A 22,759-nucleotide genomic window follows, 5' to 3' on the forward strand; every position below is an offset into this window, starting at 1 on the left:
GAGAAGAAGATGAAGACGATGAGGATGAGTTTTATGATGAGGATATGCTTTATGGATATGCATCTGAATACCGACGGGTGATCCCACCAACGGGTGACAAGAGCAGGCAGGTCCGTGAGGCCACGCCCCGGAGAGCAGTGCTTGGTTAGGATTGTCGAGCAACGAAGAGAGGGACTCGCTGGTTGGAGCAGGCATGGGTGGCGTCGGATGACGTCAGAGCCTTGAGTACAAAGGAGTTGGATGGCCGAGATTTTCTCTCTTCGTTTCTGGATCTGGAAGTGAACGGTGTGGGGGCAGCACCCAGCTCCCCTGTTTCCCCATTTCCCCAGGAAGAAACCCAGGAAGCACTGGAACTGTTCACACGAGGTTTATTATATGAGCCCTCATATACATGCACGGAATATCTCAGTCTATGAGCCAAGGAGACAATCCCTGGTGCACAGTAGCACGACCCACATTAGCAAGTAGCAAGTCGCGGTGCGCACAATACATCAGGGATGTCTCGATGCCATACACTGAAATCTTAAAGTTCTCCCCGCCAAATCGGTCATATACATAGTCCACAACATTGCCCCCCACCCCTTCCCTCATCTCATACTGAGAAATCAAAGAGGTGGTCGAGACAGCTTGAGAGAGAGACAAGGACATTGGGGGAAAGACAAGAATGCTTGACCACTATAAAGTAATAACAACTAATTTCAGGGGGAGAAATGCTTACAATATTTTGGCCTTGACAGCGATAGGGGCTGGAGGGGAAACAGAGAGACAATATACAAACATGTATGCTACCTGCGCTGCACGGACCCCCCCCCCCCCCCCCCCCCCCCACCGTCAGGTCAGCTGGGATGGAATGCATTGCTAATGGGCCATTATTCAAATTGCATTTGTCATTTATGGTCTTAGACTTCCCTCCTGAGGATTGGGAGGGTATAGCATGGGGAAATACTCATTATTCAGGCGCGCCTACACTGGGAGTAATGAGTAAGCTCATCACCGCCACCACAACCTCTTGCGCCAGGGACAAAGACCGGTCTTCCCTCTCTCTTGTTTCTGTTGTCTTTTTTTGTTGTTTCTCTTGTCTCTTTTTCTTATTTTTTTCTTGTCTCTGTTCTCTTTGGTTGTGTGCTTCCCTCTCCCTCCCACAGATCTCCCGATGTTCCTGTTCTCTGCTGTTGTACTTGTGTGCTTCCCTCTCTCTCCCCATCTTGCCTCCCGCTCCCTTTATTGTATGTTTTGTGTGTCCGTTTTTTTGTGTGATTAAAGATAGCTCTTACACGAGCCTCGATCTTGTATACAAAAAAAAAAAGTTTAATATTTCAACACAAATGGGTAATAGATCATGTGCATGCAATTTCAGATTTTTAGGATAAGGAATTCGATTAAGATCTTTTTGGTTGGTATATCACTTCACCGATGATGTCATCATTGCCACGCTTTTGTTCCCCATTGGGAGGGAGTACTTGACAATGTGCCAAGTTTCAAATTTTTCCATTCAGCCGTTTCCGAGAAATAATTTTTCAATTATTTTGCGTTTAATCCAAGATGGCTGCCATACCACGTGACCTATGACGTCATAATTATCATTAAAACATTCTGCATGGGTGTCACTCCTACCCTGAAAGTTTCGTCTCAATCGGACATATGGTTGCTGAGAAAAACGAGGTTTAGCCCGTATGGATGGATGGACGGACGGACAACACTAAAACATAATGCCCGTGGCCACCTTCGGGGGCGGAGGCATAAAAATACAGTTTTTGTCCAAGCACTTGTTCACTATTCTGCCCACATTTCGCTTCGTGGCTCAAAGGATGGCTGAGATATCGCTCAGACAAACAAGCGAACCTTGACCTTTAACCTTCCAGCTCTTTCACGAGCCTCAATTCCGTATACAAAAAAAAACAAAAAAAAACTCTATAGTCAAAAAACATGGACAGCCTCCCTATTGCCCTTCGCAATTTTCTGGTAAAGTTTGACGAAGATAGCTGAAAGCGTTCACGAGTAATTGCAATCACAAACAAACAAACAAACGAGGCAGTCCAACAAACAAACAAACAAACGAGGCAGTCCAACAAACAAACAAACAAACGAGGCAGTCCAACAAACAAACAAACAAACGAGGCAGTCCAACAAACAAACAAACAAACGAGGCAGTCCAACAAACAAACAAACAAACGAGGCAGTCCAACAAACAAACAAACAAACGAGGCAGTCCAACAAACAAACAAACAAACGAGGCAGTCCAACAAACAAACAAACAAACGAGGCAGTCCAACAAACAAACAAACAAACGAGGCAGTCCAACAAACAAACAAACAAACGAGGCAGTCCAACAAACAAACAAACAAACGAGGCAGTCCAACAAACAAACAAACAAACGAGGCAGTCCAACAAACAAACAAACAAACGAGGCAGTCCAACAAACAAACAAACAAACGAGATCTCGGACCGAGACAGACCGACATCTCTTCATAACAAACAGGCAGGGGTGAAAACATAACCTGAATCCACCTTCGGTGGTGGAGGTAATGTTTCAGAGAAGCAAAGAAGCAAAAAAAAAAAAAACAATAAAACCTTTTGCTTCAACAAAAGGACAAAATAAAGTTGGACATTTCAACCAGATGCTTTCATCAGAAAGGCATGCGTCACAGGTGCTCAGGTAGACCCTCACAACATTAGATCAGAAATATAGCAGATCATGAAACACCTGAAACCACTTCCAATGTTGCCAAGAATATCACATTCATCCACATGATTGGAGACAGGGGTTTTACCTCGAAAAAGACAAACGAACAGAACAGAAGGAAACTTAAATGAGGCGCTGCACCGCTTGGCTCTTTGATCACACACCTGGGTTGTAGCAGGTTGCCAATATCCATTGTCTTCACCAATCAGTACGCTGAATCGATCAATGGTGGTTGCTCACAGATATGTTAACGATCAGACGTCACTAGCTCAACTTGCACCAAATCGTCGTGCCTCGTACCATAATGTGGGGTTTCTCCTGTCCGCATGGTGAAGGCATAAACACGCCCCCAACGCCGCGTCAAGCACTCGCATTTCGCATTTTGCCTATCGCATGGTCAACAACATCGTGAGAGTTTCCCAATATATAAAATCATACCCACAGCCATTACCTCCGCCCATATTTCCTACCTTCTACCGCCTCAAAGTCAAATGAGGCGATTCAATGATCAAATCAAAACAAGAAAGGCATTGTGCGGATCACGACACTTGCAAAATCCACCCCACCCCTCCTCCCCCACCCCACCCCAAAAAGGTGGCCATGGAGACATCAAATTGTCCATTTCATTAAGATTAAAATTGACAAACTTAATCATAGCTGAGAAAAAATCAGATGAAAATTTATTATTTTTCAGATGAAAATTGATAATCTTAGAAGTTTGACCTTGAGGTGACCTTTGAACTATTGACCCCAAAATAGATGGTTTTTTTCCAATTGCGTGATGTCGTATGCAATTGCCGTTTAACTTTTATGTTAATCGCATGAAAATTGATGATTTTAGAAGTTTAACCTTGAGTAGAACTTTGACCTTTTGACCTTATCATAGTTGGTTTCCCAATTCAGTGATTCAATATGCAAATGCTGTTAAACGTTCAAGTCAATCAGATGAAAAATGACAATTTTAGAAATTCGACCTCAAGATGACCTTTGACCTCAAAATCGATAGGCTTCCCCGTTGGTTGTTATCTCCATATAAAATCGCCGCCTCCTTTTTGGGTAAAGGATGATTATTCATGAAAAAGGATGTGAAACATTATTCTCATAGCTTCGTTCCAAGGGCTCTTTTTTAAGATTCCTCACTGAACCTCTGACAGCCTCCACTAGTAGCTCATCTGTAGTGATATCTACAAATTGTTATCGTTTCTTTCGTTTGTAGTGATATCTTCTCAATTGTGATTACCTCTAAAACTTGCTAAAATGTTTCATGACAAACGGCTTAGTTACAGTTGTGACCTTTAGTTAAGTGACAGACAGACAGACAGACAGACAGACAGACAAACAAACAAACAGACTAAGTCAACCAAGCAATAAACTTGAAAAATATTCGATTTTGCAAGTAAGAAACTTGTTTACAGACACATGCATATGTACGTAAACGTGCACACACATACAGTCACGTGAAAAAGTAAGTACACCCCATGTAAAGTTTTGACTTTTTCAACATATTTCAACATACAGCTATTTGATCTTAATTTCAACAATATTGATAGATAACGGTGATATAATATAACAAATATCATGAAACATTTACATTTTGTAGTCCATTGTATAATTTAAATAAACATTCATGCAAATTTCGCATGTGGAAAAAGTAAGTACACCCTCGGCTCCAATAGGTGGTATTGGCCCCTTTGGCAGAAACAACCTCAAGTAGGCGTTTCTTATAACTGTCTACCAGTCTCTGACATCAACTGGGAGAAATTTTTGCCCACACCTCCATGCAGAATTCTTTCAGCTGTGCGATGTTTGAGGGGTTTCTTGCATGCACAGCTCGTTTCAAATCCCCCCACAACATCTCGATGGGATTTAGATCCGGGCTTTGACTTGACCATTCCAGAACCCTCCATTTCTTTCTTTTCAGCCATTCCTTGGTGGATTTACTGGTATGTTTAGGGTCATTGTCATGTTGCAAGGTCCACCTTCGGTTGAGCTTCAACTTTCCGACAGATGGCCTCACATTATCCTCAAGCACCCTCTGGTACAATGAAGAATTGATAGTGGATTATATGATGGTGAGCTGCCCAGGCCCTGATGCAGCAAAGCTGCCCCAAACCATAATATTTCCACCACCATGCTTCACAGTTGGTATCAGGTTCTTGTGGTCAAATGCTGTCTTTGGTTTTCGCCAAACATGTCTTCTGGTACTGTGGCCAAATAGCTCTACCTTTGACTCATCTGTCCAGAGCACATTGTTCCAGAAGTGCTGGTCTTTGCCTCGGTGCTCATTGGCAAACTTTAGTCTTGACCTGCTGATGTTCCTTCTGGACAGCAAAGGTTTCCTCCTGGCACACCTCCCATGGAGATCAAATTTGTGCAGCCTCTTTCTCATGGTAGACTCGGGCACTTTGACATTAACAGTGGCAAGAGCTGCCTATAGGTCCCCTGATGACATTCTGGGGTTCTTTTCTTCGAGAGTTCTTTCGGCATCTTGCGGTCTGCTCTCGGGCTGAACTTGCTGGGACGGCCTGGCCTGAACAAGTTGGCAGTTGTTTGGAATCTTCTCCACTTGTAGATGATCTTCCGGACAGTCGAATGATTGATTTCAAATTGTTTGGAGATCTTTTTAAATCCCTTCCCAGACTCGTAGGCATCTATAACCTTCTTTCTGAAAGCCTCACAGAGCTCTTTTGATCTAGGCATGGTGACGCTGCACACTTCAACAACAAAGAGCAAACCAAACTAAATGTCTGAGGTTTAAATAAGACAGGTTCCTCCAAGATCCTCTCTAATGATGTTCTAGTCATTTGCACCTGAACTGGTGCACCTGATTCTAATTTTAGGTATTTGAAGTAGTCATAAATGTAGGACCCCCGGAAAAGTGTTTTTTTCAAGATGGCGTCCAAGATGGCCGCCGAAACCTCTTAATGATCATAACTATGTAACTATCAACTCAAATTTGATGATCTTGGTGTCTATCCCTAGGTTTTTGGGGGCAAGGAACACATTAAGACCATTAAAAATGAAAGTGGGCCATTATCTAACAGGTTGAGGGGGCATTTTCCATATATTGACCTGAAGAATGTGTCGAATTGGATCTAACTGAATAACTAATTCTCATCTTTCTCTTTTTCAGACATGATTCAACAATGAGTGCAAGCACAGCCAGTCAAGCTTTTTGTCCAATCTGCAAGGAGGAGATCAAGGATTCCAGTGATAACTGGGTTGCAATTCAGTGGAAGGGGGCGAAGGGAATAAATGAAGCCAGTGTAAAGCGGAAGGACGATCTTGTAGTTGAAGCCAGTACTAAAGTGCATAAAAGCTGTCGTCAACAGTACATAAATGATAAAAACATTAAAAGCCATGTTGCAAAGAAAAGTAGTGGTTCTGTGCCACCAAAGAGAACCACAAGACAATCAAGTGGAGGTTTTGACAGTGAAAAGGATTGCGTATTCTGTGGATGTACAATTGATTTGGACAAGGGACACTTTAGCTGGGTACGGACTGACAAATTTGTGGAGACAATTGTGGAGGTCTGTGAATCCCGTTCAGATGATTGGGGACATACTGTAAAGGGTTGGATTGAATACTATTTACGAGATTTACATGCAGCAGACGGACTTTATCATCATTCGTGTAGTGGAAATTTCCGGTCCTTCAAGTCTGTGCCTTTAGAGTTCCAGAAAGCCCCCGAAGCCAAGCGCAGAAAGTGTGGTCGTCCTAAAGATGAAGATAAGTATGAAGCATTTCAGAAAATGTGTGCTTACCTAGAACTGAACAGTGAAGAACAACTAACTGTTACATCTTTGAGCCTCATAATGAAAGGGTATCTTTGTAATCCTGATTCGGAACCGTATGACAATTACAGTTTGAAAAAGCGTCTTAAAGAACGCTTTAAGGACTCAATTTTTTTTGGTGAAAGAGAAGGCGTGGACGATATTGTTACGATGAGAGAACAAACGTCGCAGATTCTGAGATCATACTACAAGCAAACGTGTCAGGAAGGCGATGAAGAGTCCCAAAAACGCGCTATTATTGAAACTGCTGCTAGGTTAATCAGAAGTGATATAAAATCTCAGGTTTCTACCGTGACGAATCAGTATCCAAGTAGTGATGATTTAAAACTTGATTCAGCCCTATTGTTCATTCCGACTAGTCTGCAGACAGCACTGGAAACATTGTTCGTTGGGAAAGACACAAGACGCAAGGTTGCGGCAGTTGGTCATGCCATAATTCAGGCAGTTCGCCCACGAGCTGTCATTGCCCACGAGCTGTCATAGTAGTGATCTTGTCATCGAACAAACGTTGATGAGGTCTCTGAAGAGCACTGATGGTCTAACTCGCGGCAGTGGGATGACCGAGGACATGCGAAACCTTTGGACCTTATCTGCACCTGTAACATCCGAGTACAACATTGCGATGCAGGATTTCACAAACCTAACCTATACTACAAGTCCGCAACACAAAGACTCAACTGAGACGCGCATCAAAAGAGATGCATCTGATCTCGAGAAAATTCGGATAAAGCTTGCAGCCTGCTCACCCTTCACATCTGATCCTACTCTGAGAAACATTGTCAACGGGATAGTGGCTGGGCCAGATGTGAATGTACATGACTTTGAATCGGTTGGAAACAAGATCATTGAAGATATAATCGGAAAGTCGGCATTTACTTACAAATTCAAGCGGTAAGACAGAGCCAAAACCCTTGGGAATATCTCTGCTGTGAAGATTGCTCCTGATCGTACCATTGATCCTGCCCTTCTGTTCCAGCGTTTCCTTCTGGTGTCAAGGTCAGGAGATCTTTCCCTTGAAGAGGTTTTGACGTACGAACTAAGCCCCTACCCTCCAGCCCTCTTTGAGACCAGGAACATTCTTCGAAAAGCAGACAAACCTCAGCTTGCTCAGGCAATTCGAGACCATGCTGCGGACTTATCAAGTGAGGCTGTGATGAACTCTATTCCCAAAACAGATTGTTACGTGCTTGATGGTGGCTCTTTGCTCCATCGTTTACCGTGGAACAAAGGCGACTCATAATGCAATAGCTGAGTCTTATGCAGACTTCACTGTGAGACATTACGGACAAGCGATAGTGGTGTTCGATGGCTATGGTGAAGGTCCCTCCTTAAAAGACAACACACATCAGAGACGAGGAAAAAACCTGCACCCTATTGTTAGTTTCACTGCAGAAACAGAGTTTGCAGGCAAAAAGGACGACTTTTTGTCTCGTGACAAAAACAAGGCAGACATGATTGCTCTCATCAGCACAGCACTAACTAAAAGGGGATGCCATGTCATTCAGTCACCAGGGGATGCAGACGTTGATATCGTTAAGGCAACTGTTGAACGATCCCGTCATTGCACCACAACGTTGGTCGGTGAGGATACAGATTTGCTGATCTTGCTCCTTCATTACTCCAGAACAGACAATGAGATCATCTACTTCCGTTCTGATGCAAACAAGCAGTCAAAAGAACACAGAGTGTATAACATTAACCTGTTGAAAGAAACTTTAGGAGACGATGTGTGCAATGAGTTGCTCTTTGTACATGCCTACTCAGGATGTGATTCTACTTCAAGGATTTTCGGCATCGGAAAAAAGTCAGCCTTCCGGAAATTAGTGAAATCTGATCCTGTCATGAAGTCCTGTGCTAGTGCATTCATCCTTCAAAACAAATCTCAAGAGGACATATCAGATCTTGGCAAAGACCTGATGGTTGATCTCTTTGGTGGCAAGTCTAATGATACGCTATCATCACTGCGCCATATCATTTTCACCAAAAAAGTGGCAACTGCTCAAGCATTTGTCACTTCTGAACGGCTCCCCCCAACATCACCTGCAACAATATTCCATAGCCAACGTGTGTACTTTCAAATTATGGTATGGATGGGGATGGCAAATGAAATGAACCCAACTGAATGGGGATGGAAACAGGAAAATGATCAGTTAATTCCAATTATGACCCAAAACAATGCTGCGCCTGACGAACTCTTGAAAATTATCCATTGCAACTGTTTGGGGGGATGCAAATCCTCTCGATGCAGCTGCAGACGCTATGGACTCCGCTGCACTGCTGCATGTGGCCCTTGCCAAACTGAAAACTGTGACAATCCAAACAACACTCAAGAGGTCGATACTGAGGAGGAGGATGACACTCAAAACTGAACGCTCTGAAACTTATTCTATGGACAAAGGTGTTTGTGCATTAGGTGACAGCTGAAGGTCATGAGTTCAATTTCATAATGATTCAACAGCTCAGTAATATCCAAAGTTGTCTTAATGTGTTCCTTGCCCCCAAAAACCTGGGGATAGACATCAAGATCATTAAATTTGAGTCAATAGTTATGGACTTGCGGTCATTTGGAGGTGTTGGCGGCCATTATTGACGCCATATTGGATTTTTGTGTTACATATAATGGCCCACTTTCATTTTTAATGGTCTTAATGTGTTCCTTGCCCCCAAAAACCTAGGGATAGACACCAAGATCATCAAATTTGAGTTGATAGTTACATAGTTATGATCATTAAGAGGTTTCGGCGGCCATCTTGGACGCCATCTTGAAAAAAACACTTTTCCGGGGGTCCTACTTTGGTAAACTTTTAGTATGTTATAACGTACGCTAAACCCTACCAGAATCAGTTGAGAAACCTTTTGTAGCAATTTTTTGGGGGTTAAACTGTATTTTGACCTGACTAGTACGCTGAATCGATCAATGGTGGTTGCTCACAGATATGTTAACGATCAGACGTCACTAGCTCAACTTGCACCAAATCGTCGTGCCTCGTACCATAATGTGGGGTTTCTCCTGTCCGCATGGTGAAGGCATAAACACGCCCCCAACGCCGCGTCAACCACTCGCATTTCGCATTTTGCTTATCGCATGGTCAACAACATCGTGAGAGTTTCCCAATATATAAAATCATACCCACAGCCATTACCTCCGCCCATATTTCCTACCTTCTACCGCCTCAAAGTCAAATGAGGCGATTCAATGATCAAATCAAAACAAGAAAGGCATTGTGCGGATCACGACACTTGCAAAATCCACCCCACCCCTCCTCCCCCACCCCACCCCAAAAAGGTGGCCATGGAGACATCAAATTGTCCATTTCATTAAGATTAAAATTGACAAACTTAATCATAGCTGAGAAAAAATCAGATGAAAATTTATTATTTTTCAGATGAAAATTGATAATCTTAGAAGTTTGACCTTGAGGTGACCTTTGAACTATTGACCCCAAAATAGATGGTTTTTTTCCAATTGCGTGATGTCGTATGCAATTGCCGTTTAACTTTTATGTTAATCGCATGAAAATTGATGATTTTAGAAGTTTAACCTTGAGTAGAACTTTGACCTTTTGACCTTATCATAGTTGGTTTCCCAATTCAGTGATTCAATATGCAAATGCTGTTAAACGTTCAAGTCAATCAGATGAAAAATGACAATTTTAGAAATTCGACCTCAAGATGACCTTTGACCTCAAAATCGATAGGCTTCCCCGTTGGTTGTTATCTCCATATAAAATCTCCGCCTCCTTTTTGGGTAAAGGATGATTATTCATGAAAAACGATGTGAAACATTATTCTCATAGCTTCGTTCCAAGGGCTCTTTTTTAAGATTCCTCACTGAACCTCTGACAGCCTCCACTAGTAGCTCATCTGTAGTGATATCTACAAATTGTTATCGTTTCTTTCGTTTGTAGTGATATCTTCTCAATTGTGATTACCTCTAAAACTTGCTAAAATGTTTCATGACAAACGGCTTAGTTACAGTTGTGACCTTTAGTTAAGTGACAGACAGACAGACAGACAGACAGACAGACAGACAAACAAACAAACAGAATAAGTCAACCAAGCAATAAACTTGAAAAATATTCGATTTTGCAAGTAACAAACCTGTTTACAGACACATGCATATGTACGTAAACGTGCACACACATACAGTCACGTGAAAAAGTAAGTACACCCCATGTAAAGTTTTGACTTTTTCAACATATTTCAACATACAGCTATTTGATCTTAATTTCAACAATATTGATAGATAAAGGTGATATAATATAACAAATATCATGAAACATTTACATTTTGTAGTCCATTGTATAATTTAAATAAACATTCATGCAAATTTCGCATGTGGAAAAAGTAAGTACACCCCTACATTTATCACTACTTCAAATACCTAAAATTAGAATCAGGTGCACCAGTTCAGGTGCAAATGACTAGAACATCATTAGAGAGGATCTTGGAGGAACCTGTCTTATTTAAACCTCAGACATTTAGTTTGGTTTGCTCTTTGTTGTTGAAGTGTGCGGCGTCACCATGCCTAGATCAAAAGAGCTCTGTGAGGCTTTCAGAAAGAAGGTTATAGATGCCTACGAGTCTGGGAAGGGATTTAAAAAGATCTCCAAACAATTTGAAATCAATCATTCGACTGTCCGGAAGATCATCTACAAATGGAGAAGATTCCAAACAACTGCCAACTTGTTCAGGCCAGGCCATCCCAGCAAGTTCAGCCCGAGAGCAGACCGCAAGATGCCGAAAGAACTCTCGAAGAAAAGAACCCCAGAATGTCATCAGGGGACCTAAAGGCAGCTCTTGCCACTGTTAATGTCAAAGTGCCCGAGTCTACCATGAGAAAGAGGCTGCACAAATTTGATCTCCATGGGAGGTGTGCCAGGAGGAAACCTTTGCTGTCCAGAAGGAACATCAGGTCAAGACTAAAGTTTGCCAATGAGCACCGAGGCAAAGACCAGCACTTCTGGAACAATGTGCTCTGGACAGATGAGTCAAAGGTAGAGCTATTTGGCCACAGTACCAGAAGACATGTTTGGCGAAAACCAAAGACAGCATTTGACCACAAGAACCTGATACCAACTGTGAAGCATGGTGGTGGAAATATTATGGTTTGGGGCAGCTTTGCTGCATCAGGGCCTGGGCAGCTCACCATCATATAATCCACTATCAATTCTTCATTGTACCAGAGGGTGCTTGAGGATAATGTGAGGCCATCTGTCGGAAAGTTGAAGCTCAACCGAAGGTGGACCTTGCAACATGACAATGACCCTAAACATCTATCTATAATTCCAGTAATCTCTGTACGTTTGTACGTTTGTACGTCTGTACGTCTGTACGTTTGTCTGTGACCGCTGTTTCTCGACAACTACCGGTCCGATATACTTGAAACTTGCCAGGTATATTGCTGGGGACCCGAGGATGTGCCTTTTCAAGGTTTGAAATTAATCGGACAAGTACTTACCGAGCTATGGCGATTTAGCCGTTCGCCGTTCGCTTTGCCGTTGCGAATGGACCAAACCATTCATGTAAATAGAGGGGGGGGGGGGGGTTCTGTGGTCGTTCGCTTTGGCTTTGCGAATGGACCAAACCATTCATGTAAATAGAGGGGGGGGGTTCTGTGGTCGTTCGCTTTGGCTTTGCGAATGGACCAAACCATTCATGTAAATAGAGGGGGGGGGGGGGTTCTGTGGTCGTTGCGAATGGACCAAACCATTGTTTTTTTTTTGCAGTTTTTTTTTTTTTTGCAGTTTTTTTTTTTTTGCAAGGAACGGGCACCCACGTACGGGCACGTCCTAGCTTATATATAGTACGGGCATGCCCTAGTACCAGTAAATCCACCAAGGAATGGCTGAAAAGAAAGAAATGGAGGGTTCTGGAATGGTCAAGTCAAAGCCCGGATCTAAATCCCATCGAGATGTTGTGGGGGGATTTGAAACGAGCTGTGCATGCAAGAAACCCCTCAAACATCGCACAGCTGAAAGAATTCTGCATGGAGGTGTGGGCAAAAAATTCTCCCAGTTGATGTCAGAGACTGGTAGACAGTTATAAGAAACGCCTACTTGAGGTTGTTTCTGCCAAAGGGGCCAATACCACCTATTGGAGCCGAGGGTGTACTTACTTTTTCCACATGCGAAATTTGCATTTATGTTTATTTAAATTATACAATGAACTACAAAATGTAAATGTTTCATGATATTTGTTATATTATATCACATTTATCTATCAATATTGTTGAAATGAAGATCAAATAGCTGTATGTTGAAATATGTTGAAAAATTCAAAACTTCACATGGGGTGTACTTACTTTTTTCACGTGACTGTATATACTGTTTATAGATGCACATGGAAACCAAACAACAAAAAGAAAACAACAAATGGACGAAAATGCCAGTTAGGAGAACCAAACGATCAATTGATAAAATTATACCAAACCATCCACCTTGAAGGAAATAAATACTGTGTGCCTTGCAGCAGCACTGCTCATTCAAGAGAAAAATAACAAAGCAAACAATGCCCCAAGAAGAAAAGACCAGGCCCCACAAAGGAAACAAAACACAACCATGGTTACAGATCAGAGACAGAGAGAACTAGAAAGAGCAATCAGAGATTGCAAACCCTCACCAGGACGTGTTTTCAGTGGTTTTTAAGGCTTTTGTGTTAAAACAAATATGGTGGCCGAACCACGTGACCGATGACGTCATCTTTTTTTTTTCTCCACAAATTTATCACTAGATGACGCTCAAGAAATTTCATCTTGATCGGATGAAGTTTTGTACTAGTCGAATTATGACGTCATAATGGAGGCACCTATGACATCATCATTAACATATTTTATTCCACATGGAGACTTCTTTACAATGAGCCATGTCTCAATTTTTTCCACGCAGCGCTTTCGGAGATATAGAGGTGCAATTTTTTCGGTTTTTCCAAGATGGCGGCCATACCACGTGACCTTTGACGTCATAATTATCATCAAAGAATTCTACAGGTGGAGTTGCACCTATGGTGAAAATTTCCTGTCAATCAGACCAACGGTTGCAGAGAAAATCATATTTATTCTGTCCGGACAAACAAAGAAACAGAAAGACAAACAAACGGACTCAAATGCAATACCCTCTCCTCAGACGAGGGTAACAATAGAGAAAGGAAATGGAACAAATACATGAATTCAAGAGTGGAAACCTAAGCTCAATGCTAAAGAGGAGAATGAAAAAGAAAATTGTTATCAAAATCGAAGAAAATGTCGAGAGAGTTAATGGGTGCTCAAAACAAACAAATAGAAATGATAGCAAGGAAGATAAATAAAAAAAACTACGCCAAAGTCAACAATGGGAGAAAATAAAACTACGTTTGAAAATAAACCAAATAGATTGTACTGCAAACTATGGCAACAAAAGAAAAATGCAAAAAGAGTGCCCACTGAAAAGGTAAACTCAAAGATTTCTGGAAAGGAATTTATGAAGATCCAAAATAACACAAAGACACGGAATGCATCGGAAACTTGGAAAAGCAAAAGCAACATCTAAAGGAAATGCCCACAATTATAATTTATAAAGATATTTTTACAGCATAGCCCGTAGGACAATGCCGTCTGGAACGGCATTTGTCTGTCAGTCCAGTGTATGTATGTATGTATGTAGGTGTCCCTCACAAATGTCCACCAATCAAAGCTGAGGATCTGATCACATGACAGGGGGGCATGTTTATTAACCATTACAGTCTCATATTTTACTTAAAGGAAATATAATAACCTTCTGTGGAACATTTTGGGGTCCCAGCAGGTGTGTAAGGTAGGTAGGAAGTTTCAGAAATTCCTCAATACAACTATGATTTTGAAATGCAATCTGCATGGATCTTGCTCCCAAATCCGGAAGTGAACAGATGACGATGGTTTCCTGGTTTGACAATATCTCAATACAATTGTGATTTAACATTATATTTTGATATATTAATACTGTCCTGTCTGCAGCTGGTTACCACCGAACCGAGGACAGATGAGCCGACCAGCTTAACTCCCAAGGCGAGCCAATTATGGCGGATATTGCGCGCGCCGGACCGAAGAACCACGAAGCGTTTATTGTCATGAACACATGGGTTTATTCCGAACCCAACCAATATCAACACAACAAAAAACGTAACAATAATTATTCACAATAAAATAAGGCATGGAATGAGGTAAAATGAGGTAAAAATGCTGAGGTAAATTTTTTTTTTAATTGGCACATGACACTCGAGGTCGTGTGAATTGTTTTCGATGCGGCCTGGCCTGGCGGCTTGCTGGGTTTCTCTGACCTGGTCATGCTGGGAGCGAGGGCCCAGGATTTGGCGACTCCCTTTCTGCCACGTTATGCCTGCAGGGCACCAAGCTCCATGAGATTTAATAATGTGCCAAATACAACTGCTTTGTGGGCGGCTTTTGTGGGGGGAGCGGGAGGTGCCTGTGGCTTAATGGGTTTGCCAACTCTAGCCTGTCGAGGAGGACACGCACGCATGCACAAGGAGGGAGATTTGGCGGACCGTAGTGGAAGAGGGGCCTGAGATTTGGCAGAGCCGAGTGGAAGGGGGGCTTGAGATTTGGAGGACCATAGTGGGAGGGGAGCCTGAGATTTGGCAGACCCGAGTGGAAGGGGTGCTTGAGATTTGGCGGACCCCAGTGGAAGAGATGCCTGAGACTGAGATATGGCTGACCTGAGTGGAAAGGGGGCCTGACATTTTATGGACCTGAGTGGAAGGGGAGCTTGAGATTTGGTGGACCCTAGTGGAAGGAGTGCCTGAGATTTGGTGGACCCGAGTGGAAGAGAGGCCTAAGACTGAGATATGGCTGACCTGAGTGGAAAGGGGCCTGAGATTTGGCAGAGCCGAGTGGCAGGGGGGCTTGAGATTTGGAGGACCATAGTGGGAGGGGGGCCTGAGATTTGGCAGACCCGAGTGGAAGGGGGGGCTTGAGATTTGGCGGACCTGAGTGGGAGGGTGACCTGAGATTTGGTTGACCTGATTGGGAGGGGACCTGAGATTTGGCGAACCCGAGTGTGAGAGGGGCCTAAGATTTGGCAGACCCGAGTGGAAGGAGGGCCTGAGAAAGATGAGGACTGGTGGCAGTGATTTACACATGCATACGCACAAGTGCATGGGTCCTGATTTGCACATACAACAACAACAACAACACAACACTGCACATACAATTTGCACATACAATTTCACTCGTTCATTCCTCTTTTCTCCCGCCTCTGGAACAAACTCCCTCACTCTCTTCAATCCCACTCCTCCCTCCAGGTCTTTAAAACAGCTGTTCACCACCATCTCTTATCTTCCCCCATCCAAAACCTTGATCTTTTCTACCCCCGTTGATTCACCCCAGATCCACCTTCTTGAAATACCGACTTCTTTCCTCGAAGTCTTTGCATTGTCCATGTGGTTTTTTTTTTTACCTCTCCCAACCCCCCCCCCCCCCTTCCCATGCCTCCTCCCCCCAAGACCTCTCCCTCCCACAGATCTCCCGATGTCCCTGCTCTCAAATGTTGTGTTTGTGTGCTTCCCCTTCTCTCCCCATCTTGTCTACCACTACCCTTGTATATGTTCTGTGTGTCTGTTCGATTTTTTGTTGATAAATGTTAGCTCTTTCACGAGCCTCGATCCTGTATCCAAAAAATAAAAAATAAAAATTCAATTGACATCTTGGCATTCCATCAACCTCAGCAAACCATGGTGAGAATTGCTTTACGATACCCGACTCACCTCTGTCTGTTATCTTCCCCCATCAAAAACCTTGATCTTATATACCCCCATTAAAACACCCCAAATCCACCTCTTTCAATCTCAGACTTCATTCCTGAAATTCCTAGTAGTGTGAATTTGTTTTATACCGTGTACCCCTTCCCTCCCCCTGCCCCCCCCCCCCCGACCCCTAGCTCTCTCCCTTCCACAGATCTACCGATGTCCCTGTTCTCTACTGTCGTGGTTGTGTGCTTCCCTCTCTCTCCCCCATCTTGTCTCCCCCTCCCTTTATTGTTTTAAGTGTCAGTTTACGTTTGTGTTTTATGTGCTAATGTGTGTTTAGTGTGCTAGCTCTTACACGAGCCTCGATCTTGTATACAAAAAAAATACAAAAAAAAACACAACAGGCATTTTAAGGCCATTTTCCCTGCTAGAGCGGGGGTTAGCCTTGCGGGCCCCATGACAATCTTCCCCATTTTGCCCTATTTTCTGCATCTCTCCTTGTTAACCCCCTTGCCCGCATTTCTTCTTCCACCATCTTCAGCCAAGTCTTTCTCAGTCTTCCCCGTCCTCTACTTCCTTCTACATTCATTTCCATCACTCTTCTCAACCAGTCACTTTCATCCTTCCTCAACACATGACCAAACCATCTCCACCTGCTCCTCTTCACAGCATCAATCACAGGCTCTATTCCCATCATCTTTCGCAATTCATCATTTGTCTTCCTCTCTCTCAACGATACTCCGCACATCCGTCGAACCATTCGCATTTCCACCCTTTCCAACCTTCGTTGCTGCTCTACGTTCATTACCCATGTCTCGCTCCCATAAATCATAACACTTCTCACACATGCAGCATACACCTTTCCCTTCAGCTTCAACGACACTCCCCTCCTCATCAGCACGCCACTCAGTTCCCGAAACTTCTTCCATGCACATCTCACTCTAGCAACCGTTGCCGAGTCTGATCCACCTTCTCCATTCAGCACGTGCACAATTATGGTTTATACACGTTTGGCTTTGGTTTTGATTGTGGTTTTGCTTTGGCATGTTTTGTTTTGTGTGACGTATTGTATGCACACATTTTATTTTTATGCGTTATATAAACATACTAGGGCATGCCCGTACTATATCTATATCTAAAATTATATCCCCCCCTCTATTTACATGAAATGGTTTGGTTCATGAAATGTTTTGGTCCATTCGCAACGCCAAAGCGAACGGCGAACGCTTTACATGAAATGGTTTGGTTCATGAAATGTTTTGGTCCATTCGCAACGCCAAAGCGAACGGCGAACGGCTTGCGAGTACAGTGACAATCCCCCCGGGGTTTTAATTAGTTTTAAAACATCGTTTAACGCCAACATAGCGCCAACATAGTTTGCCGACGGGAAATAAATGAATACGCTCTCAAATGTGCCATCCGAGGCAGAGTGTGTTCGCCACGTTCGGCACACGCGATAGCTCGCTGCTCTCTGATTGGTTGAATCGTTTTTTGGACATAGCTCGGTAAGTAATTGTCCGATTAATATGAAACCTTGAAAAGGCACATCCTCGGGTCCCCAGCAATATACCTGGCAAGTTTAAAGTATATCGGACCCGTGGTTGTCGAGAAACAGCGGTCACAGACAAACAAACAAACACACAGAGATTACTGGAATTATAGATAGACTAGGGCATGCCCGTACTATATATATGCCCGTACTATATATCTATCTAAAATTATATCCCCCCCCTCTATTTACATGAAATGGTTTGGTCCATTCGCAACGCCAAAGCGAACGGCGAACGGCTTGCGAGTACAGTGACAATCCCCCCCCTCTATTTACATGAAATGGTTTCGTCCATTCGCAACGACCACAGAACCCCCCCCCCCCCCTCTATTTACATGGAATGGTTTGGTCCATTCGCAACGCCGGCACACGCGATCGTTCGCTGCTCTCTGATTGGTTGAATCGTTTTTTGGACATAGCTCGGTAAGTAATTGTCCGATTAATATGAAACCTTGAAAAGGCACATCCTCGGGTCCCCAGCAATATACCTGGCAAGTTAAAAGTATATCGGACCCGTGGTTGTCGAGAAACAGCGGTCACAGACAAACAAACGTACAGACAGACAGACAGAGATTACTGGAATTATAGATAGATACATATAGTGCACATGTTTATTGTCTGCACACATGTTATGCATGACATGTTGTACAGTGGTTCTGGTGCTGGTGAGCTTCATGGAGGTGAGTGCATTACCTAGAGAATGGAAGTCATGGTTTTCAAGGAGTCTCAGTGCAGATTCACAAAGGAATAAAACTGTTGGGATGTGATTTCCCCAGTATCCCAACAAGTAACACAAATTGTTGAGAGCACAGAGGCAAGGCCTGACAAGGCCTGACATCTGTGTCGCAAATTACAATGTTGATAACACAGGGGAAACTCAAACAATGTTGCTCACCTGATCCTTGCAGCAAAAGGTACGAAGGAACATGCCCCAGGTCGAGAAAGGAATGCCTCATGACACCTGCTCTGCTCAACTTATAGTGCGTGCCTTGTGGTATAAATAATGAAAAAACACACACACACACACACACACACACACACACGCACAGACAGGTGAATGAAATGAGCGAGTAACAATGAATGTAAAATATAAACATGATTATAACAACCTGTTCAAAAAGTAAACACCACTCACCAAGCATAGGAACACTCATTTACCACAACTAGCCCCAGAGCTAAGAGGGCCATGCTGGAGCATTACATAACACCACAACCACACCCTGAACTAATTAAAAGTTGTTGCGCAAGTAACCTCCAGTCGATTGTCAGGCCTGGCAAGTCGGTTCGTGAAAGATTAATTTCGCCAATGTCTTTTCCTGGCCAACTCACCAACCTGGGAATAATTAGGAGCAATCAAACTGGTATCCTTCCTTCTTCCTCATTTAGAAGGAGGTGGAATGAATGTAATCATGCGCCATCTCATTGGACAAAGCATTTTCAGGGAGGACCAAGGTGTGGTTCAAATGTTTCTATCAATTCCTCCCCCACCACAGCCACAGGCACCTTCCTTCCTACTTGAACTTGTCTGGTCAGAATTTTGTTTCAAAATGAACAGGTCACCCATGCGCACTCTGTGTGGTACACACAAGCTGAGTAATAACCACACCACACGACACCACACGACACCACACCATACACGACACCATACATGACACACACCACACCACACAAGGTAACACCCTCCCCTGCCATTCAGCACCCCGGCCCCTACTCCCTGCTATTTAAATCCTGGATCTTCCTCAGTTCTCACATAAATTTATCAATTAGCAATCATATCGTGATATTTGTTACTTGCAAAATCGAAGATTTTTCAAGTATATTGGTCGGTTGCGTTTGTGGTTCTGTCTGTTTATCTGTTGTTTGTCTGTTTGTCACCGCCCTACAGGTCACAATTCAAAACCGATCGTCACGAAACTTGACCAAGTTGTATAGGTCGTCCCAATTGAGAAGCCTAATGATTTTGAGGTCAAAGGTCAAAGGTCATCTGGAGGTCAAATTTCTAAAATCGCCATTTTAAATCCGATTGACTTGAAAATTTAATAGCATTTGTATATTGAGTCACTAAATTGGGAAATGAACTATTTTTGAGGTCAAACGGTCAAAGGTCAACTCAAGGTCAAATGTTAAAAATCATCAATTTTCATCTAAGAAGCCGTCAATTCTCAACCGATTGACTTGAAAATTGAACAGCATTTGCATATCGAGTCACTAAATTGGGAAATGTAGCGGTTACCTTATTGGGACATAATCCACGGGCATGGGCCAGTGGGGTTTTGATGGTGTGAGCGTGGCGGGCGCGCGGTTGTCGGAGCCACGCCCTCCGAAGAGGGTTTTGGCGTTAAAAAGCTGTATGTGTTCCAGTCGCTTTTTCAGTGCTGTTGGAATAAAGGAGCTTTGAACAGCTGAGATGTGTCTCGTCTCGTCCTCCCATCATCCGCAACTTCTACATTGGTGACCTCGTCTAGCTCTCGACTTTTCGGAGCTTCAAACGAACATGGCGAAAAGCGCAGTTTCGATTAAACTGCCGGAGTTTTGGGAACGACAAGGACCGCAAGTACGAGACGCTAAAAGCGCTGCTGCTCATAACCGTGGAGCGCACTGAGGCCGAGCGCGCCCGCGAACTACTTTCTCTACCCTGGCTGGGTGATTCCAAGCCGTCGGAGCCTATGGACGACATGTTGTCTCTCTTGGGCAGCCACCGACCATGTTTCCTCTTCAAAGAACTGTCCCTGCAACAGCTGCCAGGACTGGTAAGGTCAGCCCTGGCCAACTCGGCTGTTGAGGATTTCCGCGCCCTGGCCAAGGAGGCAGACAAGTATTTCTCCGCCAGACAGCAATGTGGTGCGGCCGCATGGGACACCGGCCCCGTCGAGCCTCCGCCGCTGGCGGACACCGTCGCGCTTTACTGAAGAGGGCCGTGAGGAACCTCAGCAGCCTCGGGAGGACCGTGAGGAACCTCAGCAGCCTCGGGAGGACCGTGAGGAACCTCAGCAGCCTCGGGAGGCCCTTGAGGAACCTCAGCAGCCTCGGGAGGCCCGTGCGGAACCTCAGCAGCCTCGAGAGGCCCGTGAGGAACCTCAGCAGCCCCGAGAGGCCCGTGAGGAACCTCAGCAGCCTCGGGAAGCCCGTGAAGAACCTCAGCAGCTTCGGGAAGCCCACGAGGAACCTCAGCAGCCTCGGGAGGCCCAGGAGGAATCTCAGCAGCCTCGGGAGACCCGTGAGGAACCTCAGCAGCGGAATAAGAAGTGAAGAGGAAGAGGCAGCAAGCGCTTACCTATGGCGAACCGACGGCAGCTCCGATCCTGTAGGGAATTAACTCAAACGGGAATCCGGGGTACAATGTACAAAAATAATGATTTATTAAACGGAACCCGATAACAAGGAACGTGACGGTAAATAAATAATAGGCTGGGCCAAATCAGGGGTGATTCTCAATTTTTCATACTACAAGGTTGTAATTTACCTAAAAGTTGTGGCTGGTAACAGAAACAAAACCATGAAATTTTTTTTCAAAAATATTGACGTCTTACGGTAAAACAGCCCGTTACCATAGCAACCGTTACAGACGACTCAAAAAATTCTTTAAATCGATGATTTCTCAGGCTGTGTATGACCCCCAGAGTTGATTCTGGTACCAAAAGATTCAGAATTGAAAGCCAAGGATGAGTGGATAGCTTAACAATGTCTGTGACACAATTCAATACAACTTTTATCCCAAAAACTCATTTTTATCTCAAATTTAAGGCATTTGTTTGAAAAAAAAATGAAAATTTTGCTTTTTAATCATAGGATAATCATTAATCAGAGCTATAGTCAAATTAAATGTACTTTAAATTAACTTTTGTCATTGATTAAGCTTTTTTGTCTCAAATTTAAGGTCTGACATTGAACATTGATAACAAAATAAAAAACCTAGTCCCAATTGTAATCAATGGAGGCCAATGACTTCTTAGTCACAACCTCAGTGGATGTTGCCAGTCCATGCAGCTTCTCCCTGACGCCCTTCACAACCCTGTATAGAGCCTGGAGCTGCGCCTCAGATTTGGGGGCCTTGTTAGTGTTCAAATCTGTGGCGAGTCCAAGTGTCCGCTCTGCTGCGTCATTGACAACTGGGAGTTTGGCCACAACTTCCTTGCCATGACGATAGCTGTCTGAGGTGGGCCACTGTGCAACGGGGAGCTTGACAAAACTGGAGTCAATACCCAAGAGTTCAAACATGCTCCAAGAGTCGTAACCAACAAAGTCTTTGAGGGCTTTACTCCCCAATTGCTGTGAGGCTGGCATCTCCTGTATCATGTTATGTGCAGTCCCATGGTACCTGAGCATAGCCCTTCTCATAGTCTGCTTGTCAGATGACGTTCTGTCCGAGAAGAGTGCCAAAGAGACCAATCTCTCTGAGAGGTACCACAAATGGTTTTGTAGCTTCTCTCGGGCCACAGTCACAAAGGACAAAATTTGGCAGGCCACTTTGTTGGATTCTTTGCGATACTGGCCTCAGCCTTGAGGAGGTTCTTCAACAGGTACATGTCGTTAGATGGTGCATCTGCAGCACTGGTACATGTCAACCACGCTTTAGTGTAGAAGACTGACATGAATGCAGCGAGACTGGTTATGTCTTCCAGCTCTTCGGGTGTGTAGATATCTCCCAGCTGCCAACGGAAGAGTGCCACCTTTATAGTGTATAAAGTCTTGCTCATCCAACGGGCGTGGTGGAATGCCCCAGGAGCTTTGATAGTGATGGTCCTCATACCATCAGGGACAGTCCCTCCAAGAAACAGCAGTGTGAGGTGTGCCAGCTCCAGGTAGTGGTGTCGAAGAGTCTCCTTTGTGCTATTGTCCATCCACGTCTGAAGGAAGGTGATGGTGGCATGTACATGGCCAGCCAGCTCTCTCTGTTGAGCAGACACCTCGACCAATGTGTAGTTGCCCTGGTCCAATTCACTCCAAGTGTTGAGCAGTCGCTTGAACAGCTGTTCATTAGGTCCTGTGGTGGGGCCATACACTATTGAGCAAGAC

General features: G+C 44.0%; 1 protein-coding gene across 3 annotated transcripts in view; it reads right to left on the reverse strand.

The window, feature by feature from the left end:
- Positions 1-19,137, reverse strand: part of LOC137418548 (monocarboxylate transporter 12-like) — a 102,178-nt gene extending 83,041 nt beyond the window's left edge. The window contains exons 1-2 of one of the 3 annotated variants that reach the window (XM_078773767.1): positions 18,879-19,137; positions 18,639-18,731 (exon numbers count right to left, since the gene is read on the reverse strand). The gene's annotated coding sequence lies outside the window, so the exon portion shown is untranslated. Of the gene's footprint in view, positions 1-2,847; positions 3,008-18,638; positions 18,732-18,878 lie in introns of those variants that run through there. The other 2 variants (XM_078773768.1, XM_078773769.1) reach the window with 2 other exon arrangements.
- Between the last annotated feature and the right edge of the window lie 3,622 nt (positions 19,138-22,759).

The sequence above is a fragment of the Myxine glutinosa genome, chromosome 3, assembly GCF_964187855.1.
Source record: "Myxine glutinosa chromosome 3, kmMyxGlut1.1, whole genome shotgun sequence".
NCBI classification, from domain to species: Eukaryota; Metazoa; Chordata; class Myxini; order Myxiniformes; family Myxinidae; genus Myxine; species Myxine glutinosa.